The sequence below is a fragment of the Cyprinus carpio genome, chromosome B8 (genome assembly GCF_018340385.1).
Source record: "Cyprinus carpio isolate SPL01 chromosome B8, ASM1834038v1, whole genome shotgun sequence".
Taxonomy (NCBI): domain Eukaryota; kingdom Metazoa; phylum Chordata; class Actinopteri; order Cypriniformes; family Cyprinidae; genus Cyprinus; species Cyprinus carpio.
Window position 1 is genome coordinate 255,479 of NC_056604.1, and position 24,135 is coordinate 279,613.

The 24,135-nt window shown below is 38.8% G+C and overlaps 1 long non-coding RNA gene across 1 annotated transcript; it reads right to left on the bottom strand.

The window, feature by feature from the left end:
* Window positions 1–766: 766 nt before the first annotated feature.
* Window positions 767–23,360, bottom strand: LOC122134623. The gene is made up of 3 exons (XR_006155369.1): window positions 23,222–23,360; window positions 2,327–2,441; window positions 767–979 (listed from the first exon to the last, which is right to left on the bottom strand). It is a non-coding gene; the product is annotated as an uncharacterized LOC122134623 (long non-coding RNA).
* Window positions 23,361–24,135: the final 775 nt, after the last annotated feature.

Below are 24,135 nucleotides of genomic sequence, written 5' to 3' on the forward strand. Positions count from 1 at the left end.
CATCCGTCATCAGTGGTTCAACCGTAACGCTATGAAGCGATGACAATACTTTTTGTATGTGAATAAAACAAAAATAACGACTTTATTAAAAAATTTGTCTCCTCTGTGTCACTCCACATCAGAGTAGCGCCATTTTGGAGAATCTGAGCAGTACGCAGGCAGCTTATTCTCTTCTGTGTCTCCCATTTTTTATCCAAAAAAATATTAAATGGTGTTCCGAAGAGACGAATTAAGCTTTTACGGGTTTTGGAACGACATGGGGTAAGTGATTAATGACAAAATTTTCATTTTGGGGTGGAGTCTCCAATTTAGCTAATTTATTCAGATTTTAGTTAATTATTATTTACACAGTGGACATGAACATTCACAAAAATAGACAGAAAGCTACTATGGTTTTCATTACTGATACGGCTTTCAGACTATATATTAAAACACAGCCAGTCATTATTAAACTCCAGAATACACATGTAAAAAAAAAAAAAAAAAAAAAAAAAAAGCACTTTCCACAAAAATGGGGTCTGAATCACTAAAGGCTCCTGAAAAAAGGAAATTAATTTCCTTTTTATTAGGCTCAAGTGGTTAGAGAAAAGTGGGTAACCTTGAAAAAAAAAAAAAATGATTGTCTCAGTAAATATTATATTTTCTTCGATCTACGATTTAAAAAAAGGGTCCAATATTTTTATTTCCTTATTAGGTGTATTATTCTAATTCCGCGATATCACGATTTAAAGAATGTCACAAATTTTTCGCTTTAAAAAATGCATGGAAAGCACCAGTATAATATTTATGACATTATACTTCAGCATCAATAGGAAGTCTTCAATAATAAGTTGCCTGCACAAAGTGAACAACTGAAAGCAGGTTTGACACACTGGTTTAATATATTGATAGGGGCTTACATTGTGCCATTGGGGTAGACGGCCTCTGCCCCCTCCACGTACTGCACCTGGGACTGGTACACATGCTGAACCTGTTGGACCTTTAAACACACACACACACACACATGTATGGATCAGACTGGTGCTAAATAACCACCGCATGAGTTCTGAGATGTGATAATACAGATTCTGTAAGGCAAATGAGATGAACAGCTGCATGCAGGCTGCAGGCAGTAGGGGGGGGGGCAGTGAGTACAAAAGCTTCACCTCAACAATCAGAGACGCCCTGTCAAGCTGTGAAACTACTTATTAACATATTAGTCTCAACAGCCCAAGCGTGACGTGCGTGAAAGTACAGCATGTCTGCGTTTCGGGGTTCTGACAGTATGCTGAGACAGAGAGAGCGTGATGGAAAGACAAAGACAGTCACGAGAGCGCAAAAGAAATATGTAGAGAGGCAAAAGATAAGCCAAAGGTGTTGTGGGTCATCAGGAAGTGCAGTGAGCCATCCTGTGTGTGTGTGTGTGTGTGTGTGTGTGTGTTGATCAGGAGGGATCTGTTGCACTCTAGACACTGGCAACTGCTGCACCTGAGCTCCCTTCTGGGAAGAGCCACTTGGCCTGAACTAACCTAACACTGGATGTGGGTGAGGGACACACACACAAATGTATGTATTAGACCCTTTTCTCTTTAAAAGGGCAGGTGCGTAATTGTTTCGATGTCAGAATGCCATTATCCCAGTTTAATATGGAAAGAGAACTGCGAGTAAGCCATTTTTTTGTGGTAATTTCCAAAACTTTTGCCTCAACCAATTGGTGTGAGCTTGGGGTGGGACTACCTGTCTGTCCAAATAATGGAAGATGGGTGGCAGGGCGTTTCTTTGTTGCATCAAATTTCACACATTTACACAAAAAAAAAAAAGAAGAAGAAGAAGAAAACCCACAGCGAAAGATTTTAATATATTGAGAGAGATCACTGGAAAGTTTCGTTTACAAAAGTGTCATCTTTGATCCAAACTGCAAGCACAACGAATGTTACATACTAGGAGTCTAGATTTCATTCTGCCCTGGTTTTCATCAAATCCTCTACAGCTGTCCAGGGAAATGTGATGCTCTACTCAAAATATTAACCGAAATTACATAAAGACCAGTTTCTTTGGATGTGTGGTTGATCCAAACCCAACATCTCCCCCGGCAGCACCACGCAAAGTCGCTGCTAATCATTTCAAGTGGCTTTGACAGATGAAGGGTGTGGGTGAGGAGAAAGTCTTTCATCGCTTCAGATGGATCCAGTGCTTATTGAAAAGCATCTTTAAAGAGATTCAGACTGATGACAGAAGAGCTAAAGCAGCTCCGATTTTCATATTAAACAGATCTTTGTCATGTGCTATCAGCTTATTATGCTACATTTGTTCAGCAGTTTTGATAGATCATACTGAGCTTGCTTACCTGTTGCGAGGCGGGGAACGGGCTGAAACCACTGGCGCCTGGGCTGAAGTGGACGTTCTCAGCGCCACGGAGGATGCAGACTCTGAGCCGCCCTCTGACCGCTGCATGGTTTCTCCTGAGCGTGCCAGAGAAAAAGAGAGAGGAAGTGAAAAATATTAAAAGGAAAAACAGTTGTTGCTTCCTAATTTGCATACCATCCATATTAAATAGCTTAACACTCCACACGCAACATTAGAATTAGCATGACAAAATCATTGTACCTAGCAAAAAGTATGCCAAAAGCGTGACTGCTTTTTGCAAAAGTATGCATTTGTGCTAGGACTGGGATGATTTGCTAATCTGCCGATTCAATAGTATCCCGAAACTTTTGTGTGCCGATTCAATATATATTGCGATAATTGAGTATTGCAATTATATAACTATTGCAATTCGATATTACAATTTATTTTGCTTTTGTTTGCTTATTAAAGACTAGACAATGGAAAATACCTGATCACACCCTTAAAGAGACTGTAAATGAGTCATAAGCCCCTTTTACACTGCACGTTGGAAAATTGAACGAACATTGCCGGGTCGCCTTCTGTTTGAACGCTAACACGTCAATGGGATTGACACCGGGATTGATCCCGGGTCGGGGACCTAGTAACATTGCCGGGTTCAGTCCCGGAACAAGCGCTGTGTGAACAAAAGCCAGAACTAATGCCGTGTCGTAGTGATGACGCACGTTATCGCGCGACTCTTTTAACATGTTTTGAAGGCAGATTAACGTTCGCGACAAAACAAATATGTGCAAACTGAAACGAAGCAGAGATCAGTAAGTTCCTCACTAATGTGTTTTGAAGGCAGGTTATCGCACGAGATTAAGTGAATGTTTGCGTGCTTAGAGTTTTCGGATCGTACATTACACGTCACACCCTGATATCACGTGTCTTCATGGGACCTTTACGGGTTGTGTGTGAATGCACTCACATATTTCCGGGTAATCACTGGCAGTGTGAAAGTGCAAAAATCTAGCAACCCGGGAACAATTGCCGGGACACATTACCCCGTTTATTTTCCAGAATCGCAGTGTAAAAAGGGACGATATTAACAAAAACAATGCATCACATTTTTTTTTTTAACTTTTATTAAAGTAGCATATATTTTAAAATACCTTGATCCATGAAACTTTTAAGTACCAAAACCCTGAACTTGCACATGAATATAAATAAGTCAAAAGTTCAACAGTAGAAAAAAAAATACTTTCTTTAATAAAAATAAAGTTCTATGTTACTTTGCATACGGTTTAAGTAATGTTTAGTCATGTTTTCCCAGCCGGCAGTGTGTAAAATCCAGTGTTTCCACACTTGAGGTGCAAAAAGAATTCTCGAAGAGGTTAGATCCTCTGTCTGTGTGATGGTTTTGCTTTCTCGCGCCAGCTTGAAACATATACAACGTCATCTAATTCGGCGACATTGCTCATGCAGATCAGATCGCTCGTTGTATGACAAAGCACCGCGAGAGCTACAGAGAGCACATGGCTCCGCATGCTTTCGAATCGCTCTCGCGGTACTTTGATGTCATACGCCGATTGGTCTGCACGCTGCTGCTTCAAGTCAAAAACACACCTATACATTTCTCCCTCTGTTGGAATAAAAGTGCTTACTTCTCCCGATCACCTCTTAGAAATAGTTAAGTATTTAAATATAAATCGATTCTGAGACAAACCAACCGATTTTTAAATCGTAGTAAAAAGTAGTACTCAACACTGATTACTGTCAGACTTTCAAAATACTTCATCCCTTTAAGATAATAATCATTTAATTTTAAAGCACAGCCATCACAAAAATCAGATGTGGAAAATTATTCAGACACAAGTTTATGACAATAATGGTAGATTTGCAGTTTAGTTTACATAGTTTTAGTATATATTTGTTAAGTATTATTTATGTTAATATTGCTACAATTTTTGTTATAACTATAAGCTCAGGATAATGCGTTTTTGAGATAACATTTTAACAAAATATTTAAAGAGGTTAGCAATAGCTCAATTAATTTTATTTGATCAAAATCAGAACAAACTAAGTTTAAAATAGTTTGAAGCACTGAAAAACAATGCAGTAAAAATAAAAAAAATTAGCATAAAGGACAGCAATGTGTCAGTTGGCATTTCAGCATAATATTATATCACAAGATCCCTGCTGATTCCCACCACTACTAAAGATACGCGACACAGTCAAACGGATCACCAGCAGGTTGCTGGAGAGGATAAGAGCAGCCCAATGAAGTACAACTCTTCAAATGTGCCAAAAAAAAGTGGGATACAAAGTGGCTTTTCACACTTTCTTCCTTCGAAAGGACCAGGAGCTCAACCTAGCCAAGTCAGGCTGAGTCACCCGCATCCCCAGCAGGCCGCTCACCTCTGAACTCTATTATGGAGAAAAGAACAAAGGAGACATTAACAATCCCATCACAACTGCAATGTGGCTCCAATAAGTCGACAGGGAATTGGGCTCAAGTGAAGATTTAAGTTTGCCACGGTCGTCGAGATCCCGATGTAACTCTCCAAACTCTCACAGCCGTTGATGGCGCAGAGAACAACAGGAAAGAGTAGAAAAGAGTGACAAATGGAGACCAAGCAGCCTCCCACAGGAAAAAGAAAAGAAGAAGAAAAAAAAAAAAAAAAAAAAAAAAAGAATAGGAGGTGAGAGCAAGGGGACTTTGGAAAAAGTGGAGGGGCGGAAAAACAACACCCCCCCCAATAATGAAAAGAACGAGCGGGGGGAGCTGGAGCTAAAATGGCAATGAGGCTGGTCCCCCCACTAGGATACTGATGATCTCCAGCGGTTGTTTGGAATGAGAGTCCGTCTCTAGGAGCTCCAATAATACAGCTGATATGAGGAAATTCCTCAATGCTTTGTAAACGTTTGTCGGTTGCTATGGTGAGGGATCCATGGCAACCATCCCTAACTCTACCACCCCCTTCCCCTTGTGCTATTCTTTTTTAAGCTCACACACAGGAACTTTCGGAGCGCTAGAGAGACAGACTCAGAGACGGGGAACGAGAGCTACAGGGGGGCGCCGAGCTCTGTACATCTAAATAAGCTCTTTACCAGTCCGACGGTGGCAGTTACCACTCAACAGGTCCCAGATCAGTATTTAAGATGCACGCCTGCATTGATTGTGACTGACAAACAGCAGAGGAGGTTGATCTGAGAGCTCATGCGCTTCAAGAGACCCCTTGACTGACAGTTTGTTTTTAAAATAGAGCAAAAGAGAAGCAATACGCTTCACACACATGATTTCATCTGCAGGAAAAATGGATGCTAATTACAGGCACTTAAAGTTTTCCTCTGGGAATAGAAGAATAAAGAATAAAAGCTAATTGTGTTTCCTGAGATCAGTAATATAGAAATAATGAATTCTCAAGTGTGAAGCTCTATTCAAAGGTAAATTAATTGGAGAAAAAATATATAACTATCCCATTTTCAGAAAATAAAGGGATTGTGATGAATACAAACCAGATGAGTCAGTTCAGTAAAAAGCATGAACTCAGATGCCCCCTGGGTGTATCCATCTTTTTTTTTTTTTAAACAGTTGACACACATTTGAGGTCTTCTTTATACAATGAGTCAATACTGTGAAAATCCATTAAAATCCATGATTTTAAAACAACATTTTGCAAATAGAAGGGGATTCTACAGCACTGGGTGTTCCCACATATTTTGACCAGTAGGTTTCCAACACTTGAAAACCTAAATTACATTTTATAGGGAATCAAGTGTTTTAGAGCACCATATTACTAGAAAAAAAAAAAATTCATTGACTCTTTGATCACTACAATTAATTTTAGCTTTCAAATTTTATTATGCAATTCAAATAATATGTTTAAATGTTTATTTTTCAACAATAAATTTGAGTAGAAACATTACAGGTGCATCTCAAATTAGAATGTCGTGGAAAAGTTCATTTCAGTAATTCAACTCAAATTGTGAAACTCGTGTATTAAATAAATTCAGTGCACACAGACTGAAGTAGTTTAAGTCTTTGGTTCTTTTAATTATGATGATTTTGGCTCACATTTAACAAAAACCCACCAATTCACTATCGCAACAAATTAGAATACTTCATAAAAAACATTTTTAGTGAATTGGTGGCCTTTTGGAAAGTATGTTCATTTACTGTACATGTACTTTTGCTTTAATTACTGCCTCAATTCGGCGTGGCATGGAGGTGATCAGTTTGTGGCACTGCTGAGGTAGTATGGAAGCCCAGGTTTCTTTGACAGTGGCCTTCAGCTCATCTGCATTTTTTGGTCTCGTTTCTCATTTTCCTCTTGACACGTCTGTGTGTGGTGGCTCTTGATGCCTTGACCCCAGCCTCAGTCCATTCCTTGTGAAGTTCACTCAAATTCTTGAATCAATTTTACTTGACAATCCTCATAAGGCTGCAGTTCTCTCGGTTGGTTGTACATCTTTTTCTTCCACACTTTTTCCTTCCACTCAACTTTCTGTTAATATGCTTGGATACAGCACTCTGTGAACAGGCAGCTTCTTTGGAAATGAATGTTTGTGGCTTACCCTCCTTGTGAAAGGTGTCAATGATTGGGTGTCATTCTAATTTATTGAGATGCACCTGTATATCACAAAAAAACTGATAGAAAACTGCCCTTATATGACACTGAAAATCTGCATCAGTTATTATTTGACTGTTGATTATTAAATAAATTTGATTAAATCATTGATTAATTCATCAAATAACTTTTTGGTTTTCAGATAAATGAAAACTTAAAATTTCTTTTAAAAAAACTTACACCTTACTAATTTCCATTACTTTTTGCTGACTGTGGATAGGGCTGGGCGATAAAACGATAACGATATGTATCGCGATAGACATGTAATCAATATCAATAAAAAATGCGTTTGATAAAAAGTTCGATATATATTTTTTTCTTCGTCGGAAGAAACCAGAGGTTGCGAAGCAAGTTTGGTCGCGTGAACAAAGGCACTCGCTATCTGGTAACCTAGCAACGTAGGGACACGCTACCTGCCAATCATGTAACAGTTTGGTTGCGCCATATCGTTGTCTCGTGTTGGATTCTTCAGTAACAGAACCGGCGTGGAGTGATAAGTGGAAAGCCTTACTTAATTGGTGAGTGATGTAGATAAGATGACTGACTGCTGCGCCAATTCATTTCAGGACTTTTTCTTCATATAATGGACTTCAATGGCAACCAACTCAGTTTCCTCAAAAAAACTTAATTTCTTTTCCACTGAAGAAAGAAAGACATGGATATCTTGGATGGCATTTGGGTGAGTAAATTATTAGGAAATTTTTCATTTTGAGGTGAACTAATCCTTTAATTTTAAAATAAAAATGTTTTAAATGTAATATTTTTCTCCTGGTCCTTATTTTTAAATGGGTCATACGAAAATATCAATAATTATCGATATCGACCCATATGAAAAACACTTATATTGTGATACAATTTTCAGCCATATCGCCCAGCCCTAACTGTGGAGACCTTGCATCAATTTCGAGAGGGATTCAGCTAAACATATTCAAAAATGACTATGAAACCATGACAACACTCAAATATTTTAGCTAATCTGATTATGCTTTTTAATGATAAATCAACAAAATCTCAAAGGGCAGTGGTATTGGTGGTAGAATTTTATGAATGACGTGGGTTCAAGTTCAGTGGAAATCTGTGGACTTGCGGGCACAGATTATGTGTGGGCGTAATCACCCAGTCATCACCAGGCTGGAAGTCTTCCAGTTTGTTTTACACCAGTTAGACACGTTGTAGATGGTAACAGTAATGTTTTTCAACTGGGCTTGCTGTATCAGTCAACAGGAGTTATTTGGTTAAAATCCCACAGATTTTGTCTAGCTCTCACATGAACTAGACTGGTAAGGTAAAACACGAGTCATAACGCCAATAAGCTTCATCAGAACACTCATACAGTAAATAGTATGAGTGTGCTTAGATCTTTTAAGAGATAGGTATTTGCTTGAGGGGTGTTGCATTGGTTATAAATACGTCCTGGGGTTGGCCCCGGCACAGTTATCTTTGGAGCTGATTCTGCCTATTGCTATTATTCTCAGAGATCGCTCACTGTGTGCCTTCAGGTGTTCAGAGAGAAATCTACTTCAGCCTGTCAGTCTGGGTTCTGAGAAGCGCTTCTCAAATAGCTTTGTTGGGTCACCACGTGATGCCCAATGTAAAATGTGGGTCTTGAAACAAAGTATGAAAAATGTCTTTAAAAGAGAAGTTCGCTTCCGGAATAATAATTTCCTGATAATTTACTCACCTCCATGTCATCCAAGATGTTCATGTCTGTCTTTGGTCAGTCGAAAAGTAATTAAGGTTTTTGAGAAAACATTCCAGGATTTTTTTCTCCATACTGTGGACTTCACTGGTGGCCAATGTGTTGAAGGTCCAAATTGCAGTTACACTGCAGCTTCAAAGGGCTCTACATGATCCCCGGGGGAGGAATAAGGGCCTTATCTATCGAAACAATCTGTCATTTTCTAGGAAAATACAAATGTAAATACTTTTTTGGGAAGTACCGAACCAGTGTTTACAAACTTGCAAAGAAAGTCAAATGCACTTTATAAAAATAAAGTTCAAACAAGGATGTTGTGAGAAAATGAGATGGAGTTTTTTGGCCTACCCAACTGTTTTAACCAAAGTATACAAAACTAAAGAACTAACCGTGCATGACTTTTCCAACATGATTACACAATGAGTGAAGATGCCCATGCGCATCGCAGAGGTAGTGCAAGATGAGCATTTGTGGGTTAAAAAGTATATGCACATTTTACATTTTTTAAGAAAATGACCGATCATTTCACTAGATAAGACCCTTATTCCTTGGTTGGGATCATGTAGAGCTCTTTGAAGCTTCACTGAAACTTAAAAATTTGGACCTTTAACCTGTTGGTCACCATTGAAGTCTATTATATGGAGAAGATTCCTGGAATGTTTTCCTAAAAAAACCTTAATTTCTTATCGACTGAAGAAAGAAAGGCATGAACATCTTGGATGACGCGGGGGGTAGACCAAATTATCAAGAAATTTTTCATTTCTGGAAGTGAACTGCTCTTTTAACTGAAATGTATCATAGCACATCAGCTGCATAAAATGATGTTCAACCTTGTTCACAAAACTAATCCATGCTGGCATCTGCTTAATTCGATCTTAGAAATCCCCCCCAAAAAAATCAATAAACAACCTGGGAAGCATTTTCTCCTCCTTTTGAAAAATGTATATTTATTTTGCTATCTTAAATACACAAAGCTATAAATTTAGTTAGAATTTTTCACTGTCCGTGACCCATTCAGAAACCTTTGAACTCTTTTTTGCATCACAACCTTGCAGAACCACTAGCTTTTTTTAATAATAATAATAATAATAATAATAATAATAATAATGAGAACGAGTGAAACTGCTAGTTAGTCGTGCACCTCAATCTCTTCTAATCTCCTAGAGAAGAAGGTTAAAAGCCACACAAATTCCCCACCAGCAGCTAGGGGGTCGCACAAAAGCAGAAAACAAGCAGGAGCACCCCGGCACTTTGGTGTGAAGAGCGAGAGAGGCCTATCCTCATCAATAGGATTCTGGTTTTTATTACAGTAGAGCAGAGACTCCCTGCCACACGACACAAGCGCTCACCTCAGCTGAACACAAATGAGCTATTAAAGACCGCCACAACATCGCAGCCATTTCCTTCTGTTCTCATTAACCTGAGTGTGAAGAGACGGAGAGCCAAATCCTCTCCTGGAAGTATGCTGGCAATAAACCAGGCCTAAATGACAAGGAAAACATAAAGTGATACCTGTGATGATGTGAGTGGGTTTATACACATCTGTCACAGACAGACTGAACTTAAACAACACTCGATCAGGGCAAAGCACATGCAGATGTTCAATTAAAAACAGGAGCCCACAGTCTTGGCTCTTGTTTGCACTGGCCCACATTGTTTGCAGAGCAACAGCGGTTGCTAGTGGCAACACCGTCCACTCCCGTTTCCAGGAGCCTGTTGCTATGCAACCAACAGAATACTTCCCAAACCAAACAATGCCATCCCCAAGTGATCCTTCTATCTCACATTAACCAGAAACTTAGAACAATAAATACATAAGCTATTACTCTGACCCTCTGGAGCGGAGGCAGGGACTCAGGAGGGGAAAAAAACATGTGCCTTTATAGCGAAAAATCGACAGAAAGCTGTACTTCAGGACTTACAAGAACTTTCTCTGGTATGGCATGCTGACAGGGAATGTTAAAGCCATCAGAAAGACAAAAAAAAAGAGAAAAGAGAAGAAAAGAAAAGCCGCCACAAGTCATCCTTGCACTTACACGCTCCAAATACAACAATCACTTTGTAAACGAAGCCTCAAATTACTTTTCCAACTATATAATCCAGACGTTCCTGACAGATTTGCAGTTTGGAAATACACTCTGATTGGTTTTATGACCCGCCGGAAGGTTCGAACAGCCTTGCAATAAAGCAGAGACACTTGTTGCCATTAAAGGGCCATCTATACTGGACAACTGTGTCCAACAAGCTGGGCCGATGTTCTGCAGATATGCAGCTTTGAAAAACACACACCAAATGCTCCTACCGCTTATGATATATATCATCCATCCATACCAACTGCAAATACGAAGCTTGAACCTGGAGGTTATTAAGAAAGCGTGATGTATGCGACTTATCTAGGGCCCTATGATTTCCACGATGCTTGAAACATGGACAGAATCCAATCATAAAAATAGAATTTAGAGTATAATGTGCCATGTCACAGAATTTGCCAAATTTTAAAAGGATAAATCAAGAGTAGTTCAGCACAGTTAAATCAAAACAAGATATGGACTAGTGTCTGTGAATATTAAGCCACGAAAAGACACATACGCCAAACCCTCAATCTTCAATTCCCGACACAACCCTAGTCCATCCGTCGCCAGCACACCAAAAGCAAAGGGCTCTGCAGCCAGGGAGAATCGGTCGAACGTTGCCATGGAGACCGTTTGTTCACACTTACAACTCTACAATCCCCCTCCTCTCTCCTCCTCCCCTTTCCAGATTTCCGCACCACCCCCAACCCGGAGCTGATGATGATTCCGAAAGGAGGGGGAAAAAGTGTGTCGTAAAAGAGAAAGCTTACCTTTGGAACAAAGACTATGAGAAGGTGAAGAAGAAGACTGTTAAATGTGTCTGGTTCCATAGTGATAATTGCCCTTTCTATCTGTTTTTATAATAGTGATGACAAAATGGTGGAACTCCTCTCCAGTTTTTGTTGTCACACCACCTTGTTGCCCATAGTGATACAAAAACAGAGGATCGTGCTGCGAAAAAGAAGTCTCTCACAGCAGGTGTCTGTTTGTGGTGCAAAAATATACATCTTGGTAACTACACCCAGTGACACATGCAGGAAAGCTGTTTGGGGATGAGTTTTTCAGAAACGTAAGAGATTCCAGCCAGCCGAGTTTCTGCTGTGGGCTTTATATTGCAACAGTGCAACAAGTTCTGGCTGGCAAATAAGACACTCAATTAAAAGAGAAGCACTATTAAATGCACAATCTCCTTTATTATGCATTGCTTTTAAATGCTGTAAAACAACAGTGCCATTTCTCATTGAAAAACCTCTTTGGAAGACAGCGGGATGAAGATTACCAGACTACCAATGCTAAATGCCAAATGGCATCAGGTGTCAACAGTAGCCAATATATTTCAGAGGGAAGGAAGACAGAAACTTCCTAAAGTGATTCTGTCACAACCACATTGTCTCCACATTACGTCTGCCACCTCAACGCTCGGATTTCAGAGTCACGCAGACTGAGGAATCAATCTTTTGATAATCTGCAAGAACAACATGGCCTTTACTCCATACCTACTTTGACTGACTTGATTCCATATCAACAACAACTGGATTATCACACGCCCTTCAAGATCTTATGAGCCAATGTGGCAATGTCTACAGCTGTACGTGAAAAGCTTCCACACGTTTAAACTTCCTGATTTATAGTCGGCTGTTACCACCAAACAGACAGACACTGTCTAAAGACACATGAGACTGCATTAAAACATCAAGCATCTTGCCCAAGTATCACATTATGTAATTCAATAAGTCATGTCAACGTCGGATGGTTTATCTGGATTGTGTGCACCAAATCTTCCAGGCTAAGGACATAACCGATATAAAATGTTTGACTGATATCTATTCATTTCTTTAACAGATATTCACAGATTTTGTACTCAAGGTGCAGTCACATTCAAGTCGCTTCAGTTTCAATTTAGCATGCAAAAAAGGTCCCTTATCTGTTGTCAATAGTGCTGCAATTGCATGTGGTGACCGAAAGAAATTTTAACATACAATGGAAAGCAAACCTTTCCAATGTGATTATGTAATGCATGAAGTTTAGATGCACATTGCAGAGCTAGTGCAAGACAAGCATTTGTGGTTAAAAAATATATATTTTTTTTTTTAGAAAACGATCCTGACCGTTTCAATAGACAAGACCCTTTTTCCTCAGCTGGGATCATGCAGAGCCCTTTGAAACTGCAACACTGAAACTGTAATGTGGACCTTCAACCCATTGGGCCCTGTTGAAACGTCACTATTTGGAGTCAAAAATCCTTGAATGTTTTCCTCAAAAACCTCTCTTTTTGACTTAAAGAAAGACATGAAAATTTTGGATGACATGGGAGTGAGTAAATTATTAGGGAAATTTATATTCTGGAAATGAACTAATCTAATATCTGTCCTACAGATAATGGCAAAATTTAGTTCAAATGTTTAGAAACATTACACTTTGTTATTGTTAATTTGTTCATTAACAATCATTTCTATTAATAAAATAAAAAATGATTAATAATATCTTTAGTGTGTCAAAAAAACTGAAAAAAATAATAAAATAAATAAAAAATAAACGTCAAACCCCCCAGAATGTGTCAATCAAGTATAGGTTTCAGTCATGAAAGACAATAACAGTCAATGTCTAATGTGTAAAGTACTACTGCTTATCTACAATTTCATACGCCCATGTTCAAGAATGACATCCAAGTGTTTACAAGAATCTGATTCACAATGGTTCACGAGACAATGATAGGCGTGTTCCATAATGTGCATTCTGGGTAAAAATGATAGTCAAGATATCACACTCATCTAAATATAATTCAGCCGTGTCATTACTGATAATAATAATTAAAGTAAGGAGAATACGGCATTTTTCTGCATGGAAAACTGTGTTTATTGTAGTTCTATAAATGACTATGGCACTATTTGTAATTTAAGAGAACTTCTGACTGGTTGGATGTTGTGTACATTTTTTAATAAACAAAAAAGAACAACCAGGTTCTGTTGGGGCTGATTCAATCTTTCACACAAGAGACCCTGGCCTAGGTTGACGGGAGGGAAAAGTGGGCAGAACAACTGTTTGACAAGTTCTGCATACAATATACTGATATCACATAGGGCAACGGAGGAGTCACACAGGGTTCAGCCCTTACAGAATCAACAAGCTCTTCCTCTTCGTCTATTCAGGTGCATAGAGAGGCACATGAATGGGTAAGCTGAAGTGCTCATCTGCACACAGTCATGATAACTTACAAAGATGTTACCCTTGGAGGAAAAGTCCACAATAAATGTTCTTTTTCTGAGGGTCCTGAGTGTACAGGAGTGAACTTCTACAGGATGAACGAGGGGATGAATGGGAGTCTGACACTATGAAGTGTGCCAAACCTCGTAGTGATGGATATTAAACAAAACAGAAGAGAGAAATTGAGTATGTTCTAAATCAAGACTTTTTCTGCTTAAACTAAATAAAGTAAATATTTAGTTTAAAGACATTGTCCTAAATTATGGACACTGTAAAAAAGAACATCAAGGGCTAACAAAAAAAAACTGGAAAATGGTAAGGAAATCACCATCGTATAATATGCAAACAGTAAAAAGAGGGGACATTAGAGGGACTGTCCATGTCTCCCAGACTAGAGAGATGGCGAGAGAGAGGAGGCCATTGTGATGCAAATGTCACAGCCCAGTGTGCTGTTTGTGGCAGGGAATTTAATAGCGGTTTGTGGAGCTACGATACAAAGCAGGTGGAATGTAAAGAACGCTCCGACGAGGAGCGGTTTGAGACGAACAGGGGGGTTGAATGCTGAGGGAGAGGCTCTTATGAGCAACACATTTCAGTCTCAGACAAGTCTCAGCCTGCTGCTCAGACATCTCACAGCCAAGTCACCCGTTTCCTTTTCTTTTTTTCCCAAAGAAAATCAGAGGGATCAGAGTACTTTGCCTTGACGTATCAGTTCATCAAAGGTATTGGCTGTAGTAACATAGTTCTAAGAGCTATGTGAAATATTAGAGTCAAATGTAATTTTCTGAATGAAATTTGAGTGGTGTGAACATCACCGACAGTGTGTTGGCTATGTGGTTGCTAAGGAGTTTCTGAGCGACTTTTAGCATGTTGCCTAGATGGTCACTAGGGGCATTCTGGGTTATTGTCTACTGGCCTGAGTCAAAGGAGGCTGTCTTTTGATATTGAAATTAGGTGATGTTTTTGGATGGCCTGTGCCGATATCTTAGAAAACTGGGTGGCTGATTTATACAATATAACAAGATATATATATATAAATAAATATAGTAAACAACATAAAAATAATTTCAAAGTTTGAGGTTTGTAAGGTTTTGTGGAATTGCATGCCTAATATAGATATTCAAAGACTTGTTTAAATTATTTAAATGTATATTTTCTATGTCGACAGTATATTAAAGTATTATACCATTTGCCTTTTTTGTTAGACAGAGCTGTTAAAGCCTAAAAAATAAAATACTCATGTCAATTCAATTCTCACCCTCGGTTCCAAACCGTAAGACTTCCCTTTGTTCATCTTTGGAAAAATTATTATGTTTTTTTTATTAATAGGGGTTTTTTTGATCTTCACGCTTGCATCGTGTGCTTCACGCTTCACGCTTGTCTTAAGCCCTGTTCACACCAAGAACGATAACTATAAAGACAACGATAAAGATAACAAAGATATAGTTCTAAAAATCTTTCTCAATATTAAAGAATAACAGAGTCCACACAATAACGATAAAGGCACAGAAAAACGATATCATTGGAATCACTTTCAGAACGATTTTTTTTTTCAGCTGATGAATGATACAAACATTGACAGCCAATCAGAATCCATTCTGCTATAATGAGCTCGAGAATTTAAAGGGGCAGATGCGAGTGCACTGAGAATAAACAGGCAATATCGTTCATTGGTGTGGACAATAATATCGTTATCTTTATAGTTATCATGCTTGGTATGAGAGGAACGGGCCTTAAGAACTGGCACGTAAGAGAAGAAATATGTCGAATAAAGTCATTATTTTTGTTTTCTTTGCACTTAAAAAGTATTGTCACAGCTTCAAAAATTAAGGTTGAACCACTGATGTCACATGGACTATATTAACGATGAATGTGGTAGTTGCGTTGCTGTCTATGCAAGGTCTGAAAGCTTTCAGATTTCATTAAAAATATCTTAATTTGTGTTCCAAAGAAGAACGAAGGTCTTTTATGGATTTGGAACGACATGCGGGTGGGAGTAATTAATGACAGAATTTTAATTTTGGGTGAACTATCCTTTTAATGACAGAATTTTAATTTTTATTTTTTTCTGTCTAATAGAAAGGCAAACAGCTAGGAATGCTTTTTACCACCAACGTATCAGAAAATAATTGGTATCACCCAATAAAAGCAATCATCTGCAATACTGATTACGGCCGATTATATCCTGTCACGCAAAAGGAGAAGGTTTAACGATGTATGTGGTTGTTGAGATGTCACTTAAAAAGCAGCACTGTTAAGCAGGTTCTGTTTGACCTTATGAATCACCTGTAGTTCAAGCCAGGGTTGCCAAATAAAACAGCTTGTTAAAAATGTTACTTAACCACTGTATTTACTACAGGAAAGTTATACGTGTTCCTCCAGACAGAGAAAACAAAGTCTGATTGCTTTGATAATTGCTTAAATAGTAATAGAAACAAATCTCCTCAATAAGCTGCAGGATTTAAGACATCATTTATGTTTGTAGCACAAATGCTACAGGTTGAGTTGTGAAGCAAAATTTAATACTAAGAGTTAGGAGCTTGTTCAAATCCCTAAGCCGATTTATGACGATAACAATAGAGCTAAGATAACAATTTGTACGCAATTATCAAACGGAATCTTCTTGGCTCCATGTCAACCTGTCAGTTTTGTGTAAAGTTACAGGAGGAAGCCATTTCTGCCACGTTAGTGTGAGAGATAAGCTAAAGAGATAATTACAGCCATATAAACACAATAACAAAACACGATAATGATATCTATGGAGACGGGAAAGTTTTCAATCATCAACAGTGCTGCTCATGCTGCCAGGACAGCCTAAATCCTGATTTCTAAAGTACACTTTTGGCAGTGCCAAAACAACGCGCATAACATATCAACTAAGAATCAGATTATTCAGCGTGTTTTGTATAATTTATTAATGATTTTGATCCAAGTATTATGACCACCCTTACAGCACAAGGGCAGTTGCCGGGGGTGGGTACATCAGCGCTCTGCTCCAGGCCGAGCTTCTTCCAGCATGGGCTAAATACCAGCACAGGCTTAATCATGCGCACAGACACACACAGAAGAGCTAGTTATTTGGTCATCTGCCACCCCCTTGCGACACCCTTCCCCCATGGTGCCTCGGTGCACACGCACAAATACCTTTCACAGGGGATCCACTGCAGCGTCTGCTTGAAAAGCCGCGCTCCACACTATAGTCACATAGAAAGCTCAGTGTGGTTAAGGTTACGTAGATGCTGCTACAACAATCGCATAAAGTCTCCATGAAGGCAGATGACTGGAGGTGAACTCTGACCCGTGGCACAGGACACAAACCAATGGGCACTGATAGATGAACGTGATTTAACGAGGTTATTCTTTTGACAACATGCGAATATGTGTGTATACAGATTGTAGGTATATATAATATCACAACCTCCATCACTCTACTAAGGTGACTTGACTAGTTTATAAACACCTGTCGCGCACTGCCGCTTCACCAGAAAGTGGAAGAGAAATCCAAATTCATATCTGAGTTAAAACCATGGCGTTTAGGTGCAGTCATTTGGCTAAAAAGTGGGTACCCGTACCTACATTTTCCTCTCTGTTGTTCCTTTGGCCCTTCACCTGCTTTGCAAAGCTGAGACCATGCACATCCATCAACACAAACATGGATTGAAAGAAGACGAGCTGATTAAACCACCACTGACTTTTGAAAGAATAACATGGGTTGCACCCCCGGCCCAGCACCCTCTCTTTCCATAACCCAGGCTGTATTTGTGTATCAAGTTGTCCATGTAACACATAACAGCTGCCTATGGATCTGGGTTGACACGAATTCCATTCCCATTCCTTTATTTTTCTTTGCGGTGGGGTTGTGTAACCAATTAAAAGCTTGATTTGGACTATTGCTGCATTATGCGGGGGCTTTGTCAAAACCTTCAAGTGAACAAAAATGGGTTTGAATTTGCCCACAGGTTTACAGCTATAATCTGTTCCTCACATGTGTATACACAAGAGGTAAGGTGATTTTAATTACATGCACATCTGTGTTGTATATTGAGGAAGTGTTTTGAGGTGAAACTTTGCCAAATATTAATTTTCAGAATGATAAGATTTATATTTTGTGAGGATTAAAGCCTCCTGGGCACCCGGAGCTAATGTTTGGCTTATTAATATTAAATAGACCAGTGAACAGAGCACAGCTAAGATTAAGCCAGCATCAACATTAACTAATCAATATTCATAGCTAATCTTCATAAATTCACCTACCTGTTCAGCAGGTAAACCTGCTTGCCATGCTGAAAGAGTCGGCAAAAAGAACTGCAAAACTCGCAAAATGAACATCTGATTACACAGCAAATACATGAGGCCCTTGAAAGTAAATTAATATATGCTACACAAAGCAAGGATGCATACCAAAAATAGCCACTTCACTAAAGTTAAAATTTATCCATGCATTCATACTACAACCAGAAAACAGTAAAGCAGTGATCTAAAAAGTAATTAAATTATCACTCAGCACTATCAAAAGCCCTCTCCCTGCTCTTCTCAAAAGCAAATACAGTCAGTTTGTGATTTAACTGAAGCTTTGTCAACTTACAATATTGTTTTACGTTTGAGGAGAGTATGATTTTTCAATGTGTTTGAAAGATGTCTCTTCAGAATCTTCCAAAACTCTGGGCTCAGATTTATGTTTTTGAAAGAAAACATATCCCATCAATCACTATTTATCATTTAATGATTTTATTACTATAAAAATTGTGTTTATATTCTAAGGGGTCATATGATGCAATACTAAAGTCTCAAAACCAAAGAAATATTCTTTATCAAAGTTAAGACTGCCACGCCCCCCTAAAACGGCTCATTCAAACACGCCCCCACAGGTCTACGTCATGAGTGGAAATATTTTCTTAATGCCATCCAAATGTTCACGCAAAAGGAAAGAAAGAAGGGCGTGGTTTCAGTAACCGCAGTTAGTGTTGATGCAGCCACGGTTAGGGAGCTGCTGTGTGTATCTAGGCGAAAGCAAAAGCACTTTATTTGGCCTTCTGAAAGTAGATGCATGTAGGAATCTTTGAGATTACTTACAACAGAACAGCAACGCATTTTATGGACAGCCATTTCATGAACCTAGGAGAGGAGGTAATTCTGACTTTGCTACGACAATCTGGCGCTTCTGAATCAGCTACTGTAAGTATGTTTTATTTTTAGTTTAAGTATTTGCTATTGACTGTTCAAATGCGGAGTTTTGCCGCTTTAAAGCATGTCAACATATTCTGTTACACCAAATACACACAAAATAATGATCTTTAAAAAGCATCATATGACCCCTTTAATATATTTTAACTGTGTTGCATTATCAATGCTGAAAACAGCTGTGACGCTTACTATTTTTGTGAAAGCGGTGATGTTTTTTAGGATTCTTTGAAGAGGTTAAAAAACAGCATTTATTTAAAACTTTTTTTAAAAAGTTTTTTTTTTTCATTACAAATGTCTTTACTGTCACCTTTGATCAATTTAAAATTGTATGCATCCTTGCTAGATGAAATTATTCAGTTTCTTTCAATTTAAAAAAAATTATAATCGTACCTGACCCCCAAACTTTTGAATGGTAATGTGTGGCTGAGCCCAATAGTGTTAGTTTGGGACAGGATGAGCTACCTGAATAATAACAGATTGTGGAAGAAGAAATGTTTCGGAAACCTGTTTGGAAATCATCATTTTTTTTTTTGCAGCCTCCATTAGAGGCACAGAAGTTACACGCATCCTGTTACAGGGGGCCCCCTAGTGCTCTGGGCCCCTGGGTTGCATCCAAATTTGCCAACTGGGGTTAAAAGCAAGCCGCCTGCCAATAGCATTTGATTTCTGATTGGTGGAGTGCAGTCGTGTCAAGAACAAAGTGTAGTCTACCGTCCCCACAATCAGATAGGTGCCATGTCAGGGCTACAGGAGCGTAGCATGCAAAACTGCAAACCAAACCCCTGCAAAAAACGAGCTAATGGACATCACACTGCCCAGGAAGCAGCGAATGGCCCCATCAATAATTAACTTCAATTACATGAATCATTCATTTCTCCTCCAGCCTGGATATGCACCTGTAACAACATATTTCATTACAGAAAAAGGATCTTAGAGCTTTGAAGATGTCGCATAGAGAAGATGCATCGGTGGGGAGGATTTCAGAGCTCAGTGAAGCACCTGACAGACCACCGCGACAGCTGATGTGAGCTCTGCTGCTCACCCCCTTCAGCTGAGCTCAGGAGGGAACCGTCACCACAGTAGTGACAAACACACGCTCCATCTCAAACACCTGGTTCGACCCACTGCTTGCAGACAACAGAAAGGGGTGAAAATAATCGAAAAACTACCCCAAGCATGAGTGTTATAGCTAGTAAGGACGGGCCGTACCCCCAACATGATCTAGTGTGTTGCATCAGGATCTGGCTCTACCTCTCTATGCCAATAAACCTCATTATCAGCTGCGCTTTCTGATACAAACGGACACTCTCGGCTAAAGAGAGATCATAGGGAAGGCACAGCCCAAGAGGGAGCGACACCTGGACCGCATGCTATTGTCATGAAGAGGGCTCATTACACGGTTCTCTGCTGAGCAGGTGTAGCATAGCCACGGTGACACGATGCAACTCTATAAAAAATTACAGCAGCTTTGGATGAGCACAAGTGTCAAGCTGTTGTCAACCTGTTAGCGTCAACAGCCCCCGGATCTCTATTATGAGGAAATGCATACATATCTTCCCCATTCGCTCACAATTATAACAGTACGGGTTTTCACATTACTGACACTCAGCTAGACTACTTGCTACGATACAACATTTTAAAAAGGCAGAGAAAATACATACATGTATTGCTACCGGAAATGAAAGAAAAAGAGTTGTCACAAGAAGTTTTGGAACATTAAGCCTGAAGAATGCAGTCAATAAGGCATCAAAACTTTATGTTTTCAGACTAATGTTTAGATTATATTTGGAAATGCCATGTAAAACAGTGAAATGTATTTATTTTTAATATCACAATGTGGGATTATGAAGCATAGGAATATAGCATAATCAAATATAAACTGTACTGATTATTGTTTTTATGTGGTTTTCAAATAGACCTGCAGACTGTTTTTTGGTGTCAATGACAAACAAATAAGAATGACCAAAAATGAGTAGTTCTGTATGCATGTTATTTCATACATTTAAAAAAAGAATTTAAATATAAATCAATTCTTTTTAAAAAAAAAATACAGCATGTAGAACATGCGTTTTTTTAAGGCGTCAATAAAAAAAAGCTTCAAAAAAATGCAATAAAATTACCTAATATTTTCAAACATATTTTATAAATAAAAATACAAACAAAAAAAAAATTAAATGGCTTCAAAAATGCAATAAAATTACCCCACATTTTCCAACATATTTTATGGTTAAAAAAAAAAAAAAAAAAAAAAAAAAAAAAAATTAAAATACAGAATTCATGATACAAATATAATAATGCTCATGAATATCAAGAGGTCCTTATAATGTTACTGGACATACAGCATTTTTATGTAATGAATTTTATACAGGGTCATTGGAATCTAAAGGGGGTGTGTCTTTATGATTTATGGTGTCTCTTGTCACATGACAACTCAATGAATTGACTTCCTGCAGGTTGACAACCCTAACCACACCAACTTGGTGTTCAAAATGGAGTTGATTTTTCAAAATATTTTCAAATATTTACTAATGTCTAAAAATAAAACTACTTTTTTTAATGAAACAGCAATAAAATATCATCACAAGCGACAAATATTTTCCAAAATGTTTCATCTTTCTCATGTTTTATTTTTTCTTCTCCAGGCAGATACAGCACCTACTAAATCAGAATGACTTGTCCATTTTCAAATGCTATACTGAAGTCAGTTTTGCATAAAATCGCATTTTTATTGTATTTCTAAAACAGCTGTTCTCAATTCCAGTCCTCTCGCGCCCCCCTGCTCTGTACATTTTGTATGTCTCTCTTATCGCTTCAGACGTTTTTGTTCTAATTCGAACGTAAGTGCCCTGCGAAGTGGACATCACAGGATATTCCCCATGATTCCAGTTTGATGCGAACGTATATGTTCCATTCAAAGTGCACAGAGGTGAGAGAGACGTGAATTTAAATTGTATTTATTTATTTACCAAGGTATATTATGTCACACCTTGTCCGTGTGTGCAGACGCTGCGCATCGCAAATCCGTGAATGAATGTTCCGAAGTGAAGTAAACTTCAACAGATTTTCCCTGCTCAGGGGAGTAGGCAGCAAAGAACACTGTGTAGGGACCATGTCAATCTGAACACAGTTCATGGCACGGAGCGTCACTTCTATCAGAATAAGGTGTGTTACCAAAGCGAGACATGCAAAATGTGCAGAGCAGGGGGTCGCGAGGACTGGAATTGAGAACCGCTGTTCTAAATAACTTAATAGCCTCGGACAAAAAAAGAGATTCACGTCCCTGACCCTTTAACAACAGCCTGTAAGACATATTAGTGCAGATAAAGAGAATCAGATTTGAACCGGATGACAAGAAGCCTTATTCAATTTCCTTTTAAAATTAGTGAAATACATTTGCAATCTTACAGCTTACACGAACATTTAAATAACGTGTGAACACTTTGTAAAGTCAGTATTATCATATAAACCGAAATGTATCACTTTTATCGGGCACCGCTCTTCAGACCGACTTCAGCAACCTGTTGATGCATTCAAACAGACCCAAAGAAACATGCCATGACTAAAAACGACACGTTTATCTTACAATTAAAGATATTTAACTTGAGCTCGTCAGTCAAACCGGACCAGGCGGGTCCACATCAGTATCTCCGAATCGACTCACGCACTTCCACGAGATTAAAGCGATTCCTGAAGCAAAGCAACGGCGCGGAACAAAGCGCTTAAGTGGCTCCTGTGACAGATCTCGAACAGTTACGCCTTTAGAAGAAAGTTTACCTAGTTTACGGTAACTGGTTAGCCAGATAGCTCGTAATTTAACCCATCTGATTAACATATTAATCTTACAGACGCAATAACCGACATGTATAGCATTCAGCGGAATTACAAACACAGCACTTGGATTTCTCCGCTAACGTTAACGTCAATTAGTTTAGCCGATCTCAAAACAAACTGACCTAAGTTAGCGGAGCAGATGAGCTAACCAACTAGCGTGCTAGTGTGACTCTAATAGACAGCGAAGGAGATCGGGGCGTGAAAACACGTTAAGATGTACATTACTCAACCTCCGTGGCCCGTTAAATTTACATTCAATTCATTTAGATTTGTCTAAGCAGTAAAAAGATATTCACCTCAGCCTTCTGCTTAGATCTGCCCTGGCTTTACTGTTCTTTTCCCTCTCTCTCTCCTCCAGGTGCTGCTGCTGCTGTGTTGCTGAGTGTTGCTCCCGTTGGTAAGTAACTGTCTCCACGACTACAGTCACTATGGCGAGCGGGGGGGTCTCGAGGCAACTGTTTGCTACCGTCCTCTTCCTACGTCAAGGGCTAAAAAGCGAAAGGGGCGGGGCCAACCTCGAGCCCCTCCTAACGCGTTCTACGCCGAGCGGTTAATGTCTGATAAACTGATTCCCGCGGAGTGCGGCTCACATACGCGCCTCGATTATGCTCTTCGCCGCCACAAAGTTGTCATTTTACCGCGCTAACTGCCAGATAAAGGTGCTAAAAACGACCCAGAATTGATTTGGTTACATGTCTTTCCGCATGGTTTGCCAATTTAGAGAAGTTAAAAAAAAGCTTGGTTAGTGCATTGCATAACCTATTTTAATATAAGTAATACTGATACATTTACTAAGTAATATCCGAACAACGCTGCTCTATAAACGGTAGTACAATCTATAAACTTTAAAACCTAAAGGGTTACTAGTTGTTTCGTTAGAACTGTCCATGATGTCAGGCGTAGTTCCCAACAACCACCGCTTGGTGGCGGTATATCACCGTAGATTAAACACATTACTGTTTTCAAAGGAATACAAGCCTATATTATATTTCATATATTATAAAAGCATATATTATATTATATTATATTATATTATATTATATAAGCGCATACTGTATATTGCAAAGTATTTTAAAACTATATATGTGAAGCATATATAACTAACCTCTAATTCATTTCTGACTGCATTATGCTGCATTGTTACATACGTGTAATTTTTAGTAACTGGTGTCCAGTTATTATTTTGGAATAAAAAAAAAAGACAGAAAAA